Source organism: Capra hircus, chromosome 18 (genome assembly GCF_001704415.2).
Source record: "Capra hircus breed San Clemente chromosome 18, ASM170441v1, whole genome shotgun sequence".
NCBI lineage: Eukaryota > Metazoa > Chordata > Mammalia > Artiodactyla > Bovidae > Capra > Capra hircus.
The window spans coordinates 60617317-60622508 of NC_030825.1; positions in this window are offsets into that span (position 1 = coordinate 60617317).

The following is a 5192-nucleotide window of genomic DNA, read 5'->3' on the forward strand; positions in this document are numbered from 1 at the left end:
ACCTGGCTTCCTTTCCTCCCTTAAAATCTTTGATGTCACAGAAAAGCTTGGTGGGCTACAGTCCACAGGTCGCAAACAGTCTGATACGACTGAGCAAGTTCACCTTCACTTTGATGAAGACTGCCGGGTTTATATGTGTGTGTTTTAACTCTGTGACCTGAAGATTTTTGATGGCCATTTTGCTTTGTCTGGCCACCATGTGGTTTAGACCTGCCGCCATTTGTTAGAACTTGATTTTCTTTCCCCGTGCCTTGAGACCAGGGCTCTTAAGAACACTTATCTAGACTATCTCTAACTCCTGACACTGAAAAGAAAAAAAAAGACTTAAAGCTAAATCTTGCACTGTGTCTGTCTAAATACGTCTTGGTATGTCTCTGTCTCTGGGTAATATTTTTAAAGTTAATTTGTATATAAGATCTATTTATTTGGCTTAAAAAAGATAAGCGCTTACAAATCAAGTAATTCTAAATTAAACAATAAATTCCAGGTTTATGCGAACTGGGAAATATTCAGTGTTAAATACGTGATATTAGTGTGTGTTTGTTGACCTATTTAATATAGACATGTCTTTGAGTACTTAACGTTAAAAAAAAATATTTTCATTGTACCTAGGTTTAATATGTTAAATATTATATCTGTTACAAGTTTGTCAACAAGAAAATTACCTCAAGTAAAAAACTTCAAAAAAAAATGTAAATGAGATATGAGCTTTTAGATAAACTCTATTAAGAATAATTATGCTTTAGGAATGTCTGTCTGAAATAGTCTGTCCAAATTGGGGTAACTTAAATTGGGTTGTGCTAAACTAAGTGATAAAAGTTCACTGACTAGCTAGCTCACTTCCAAATAAAATAAAATTTTAAAACATTTATTACTGAACATTAGTTTCCTCTTACAAAGAAGCTAAAAGAAATTTGGGACTGTTAGTGACTGAAAATAAGCTGGCGCAAAACTTGAATTTGGCTTTTCTCTCTGTTAAAAGGACACACTTTCTTCAGATGTTGAACTGCATTTAACAATAGATTTAAGTTCATTTGCCTCTTAAATGGTCTGTTCTGTATTTGCCTCTGAAATCCCATATTGTTACTTTGGCTGAGTGAATAGCTATTGTTTCACAGTAACCTATAGTCCCATCTGACTGAGTGCTCGAAACCTTTCTGATATTTGTTGACAAAACTTACTAAATCATTCTATGAAGCACTTTTGGCTTCTAGATGACTTTGGGGTGCTTCAGAGGGCCCCTGAAGCATCCCAAAGAGGGATATTAAACTGTGTTTATTTGTTTGGTTAAATTACATAAAAAAGATTATCAAATGAGTAATAAATCTGCTCATATTATAATGTAGGGTAAAATTACTAATACAGATATCCTAAAAATTATATGGAGTTTTTAACATTCTGATATGTCCTGGTATTTTAATGGAAAACCTGATGACTTCACAAAAGTTAGCAAAAGGACTGAATAAACCAGTGAATATGCTTATAACTTTTATGGTTTCTATCTGAAAAATTATGGGGTTAAATCTTATGTTTTCAGGGAGTAGGGAAAATCTTCCTCTCAATACTTTGGTAAAATTAAACGTTATAAACAAAACAATTATATTTTCTATCTGACTCCTCCAAAAATTGGAAGTTCTTAGGTTCCAGTAAGTTTATCAAATGAGTTAGGAAGTTTATCTCACGGATACAAAAATCTCAAAAATTTTTGAGACCTTAAAAAGGAAAAAATTCACCTAGATTTGTTTGGCAAAATCTGTGATAAGCCTTTGGTGTGAGTTTCCCAGCCCTGTTTTTTTTAAAAGTTCAGTCTGAGACTCTATAAATGTTTCAGCAAAATAAAAAGCCTATAATCAATTATGGTTATAAAAATTATCAGACCAAAATCAGTGAGAACAGACCTATTTTGCAAACAAACTAGCCTTAATTTGGTTATATTTAATAAAAATAAGGGTAACTTTAAGGGAAAAAAAAGATATTTCAAAATGTTAAATACCAGTTTGTTAATGGAGGTCTGCATCTAGTAAGACTCATCTCTTAGATAGTTCTTTGCTGTTATGTAATGTTAATATAAAATTTAATAAATTCTTGAAGAACACCCTAAGTTTGTTTCTGAAGCTTATCTCAGTAATCTATCTTTGGATGAAGATCAGATGCCTTATGACCTGCAACCAGGACTGGAAAAAGACATAATTTAAGGGACTGTCTCCAACATGGATGGAAGGACTTTTTTTATCAGGAGAAACTGCACTACACCAGGATGAGAAGACGACGACATCAGAGGTAGACAGCTTCCCCGAGATGCAGAACCTGATTCGTATGATCATTTATGTTTTCTTGACTTCTTAGACCTTTGCATATAAGTCAAATGCTTTTCTATCATAGGCCTGATCCTATGCTATTTCAAAATCAATCCAATTGTTGGGTTTGTGGCCAATAACCTGTGTCTAGTTCTGGGTTATCTTGGTAAATTTCTCTATTACCAGACTTTAACTGGTTGGCCCTGAAAAATTTACTTAAAAAATTAAATCATACTAAAGATAATCAGTCTAGTGACACTAAAAAAACTGGGCTATGTTCCTTATAGATGGTGCCAATATATAATTTCCCTGGAAGATAAAGACTCTACAGGGCAGACTAAGTCAGATGACCTGAAGATATACTGGGCTACATCTAATGAAAGTTCTTAACATAAGTCTTACTTGTGACTTTCTAATACTGCTGGCTATGTTATTTGTATTTCACCTGTTTTACAAAATTGCTGTTTCTTACACTGTATGTGTGTGAGGCCTCTAATAGAATAATATATAGTCCCATATGAGATCGATGATGGTAACAGTGTAACTCTAGATATGGCAAGAAGCAACAAGAGGGAATATTTCCTGGACCAAAAAGCTAGTAAGACAGGTGGTCCAGAGAATTTTAGATACTGTTTCATGGCCTAGTCCAATAACAGCAGATTGAGTGGCCTGTTTACCTGAGAATGGACACTCTCAGCACCATGGGATAAAATGGTCATGAACTGCCCCCTCATAATCATGGTCAAGTTTATGAGCAAAAAGGGGCTCTGCCAACTGAAGACTGACACTCGCCATCTGCATCTACAAAGATTAAATCATGGCCGCTGCAACTGCTGACTTTCAACGCCCCTGAAAGGAGTTCAGGGTAAAATCAGAAATGAGGCACTCTGTGCTCTGGAAAAAACTGGCAAAACAGGCCATCAGATAGTTAGATCTTTTCAGGAAAAGATTTTATGAGTCCCAATTCTTGCATCTTCTCATATCTAGAAAAACACTGTCATTAACGGTAAAATCTGCTTTGGCTATTAAAAAGTAGTTTACAATTAAAAGTCAAAATAGAGTAGCTACGGTTCAGATATCCTGGAAAATAACTAGGTGATGCTATGGGTGTGCTTTCAGATTAGAGCTTCTAGTGTTCCAAGCTGGGGCAGTCCTATGCCCATTTTGACAGGACGTTATCATAGTCATTGTTGCCTAGTTCCCTAAAATTAAAACTGAAAGCCAAATTCAAGTTTTTGCGCCAGCTTATTTTTAGTCATTAAACAGTCCCAAATTTCTTTAGCTTCTTTGTAAGAGGAAACTAATGTTCAGTAATAAATGTTTTAAAATTTTACTCTATTTGGAAATGAGCTAGCTAGTCAGTGAACTTTTATCACTTAGTTTAGCACAACCCAATTCAAGTTACCCCAATTTGGACAGACTATTTCAGACAGACATTCCTAAAGCATAATTATTCTTAATAGTTTATCTAAAAGCTCATATCTCATTTACATTTTTTTTGAAGTTTTTTACTTGAGGTAATTTTCTTGTTGACAAACTTGTAACAGATATAATATTTAACATATTAAACCTAGGTACAATGAAAATATTTTTTTTAACGTTAAGTACTCTAAGACATGTCTATATTAAATAGGTCAACAAACAAACATTAATATCAGGTATTTAACACTGAATATTTCCAGTTCACATAAACCTGGAATTTATTGTTTAATTTAGAATTACTTGATTTGTAAGCGCTTACCTTTTTTTAAGCCAAATAAATAGATCTCATATACAAATTAACCTCAAAAATATTACCCAGAGACAGAGACATACCAAGACATATTTAGACAGACACAGTGCAAGATTTAGCTTTAAGTCTTTTTTTTTTTTCAGTGTCAGGAGTTAGAGATAGTCTAGATAAGTGTTCTTAAGAGCCCTGGTCTCAAGGCACAGGGAAAGAAAATCAAGTTCTAACAAATGGCGGCAGGTCTAAACCACATGGTGGCCAGACAAAGCAAAATGGCCATCAAAAATCTACACAGATCACAGAGTTAAAACACACACATATAACCCGGCAGTCTTCATCAAAGTGAAGGTGAAGTCCCTCAGTCGTATCAGACTGTTTGCGACCTGTGGACTGTAGCCCACCAAGCCTTTCTGTAACATCAAAGATTTTAAGGGAGGAAAGGAAGCCAGGTTGAAAGAAGAAGGGGGAGGAGGCGGAGAGGGGGCAAAAGGGGGGCCTTACAGACGTCTCCTGCCACCTACAGATACCCAGGCCTTACGGGACTTTTCCCTGGGCTTCCAGAGAAGGGAGGACTGGAACTCGGCCCTACCAGAAATCAGAACCAGAATTTGAGTTTTCTGCCAAGAGGAGGTGATCAGTCTCCAATCCTCAGCTCAGGCTGAGGGCCCTTTGACCAGATTTCTGCATCTAGGACCAGGGGACTAGAAAAACAGGGAAGGATAGGAAGGGTTAAGGAGAGGAGACAGAGAGGGAAGGGAGAGAGATCAATAATTTTCTTGTTTCTTACCGGTCGGGGCACTCTGGCCAGTTGTCCGCACAAGGAGGAGACGCAGGGACAAAAGGTCTCAGTTGCGCCCGTGGTCTGGTCGCACTGGCAGGCAAGCTGGCCCCCTGAGTACCCTGAATGTGGTCAGGAATGTCAGTCTCAGTGAAGAAGAATCTCACCAGATCCCATTTTTTGCAAGGAATAGACCCCTTCCAGGGCGCCGAAACTGGGCTCTTGCCTAACACTCGGAAAAATGAATTGTCTGAGCAGACATATGTGCTGACAAAGGCAAGAATTTTTATTGGGAAAGGCACCGTTGGAGTAGCAGCAGGGTAAGGAACCAGGAGAAACAGCTCTGCCGCGTTGCTCACAATGTACAGGCGGTGCCTCCTTTAAACGA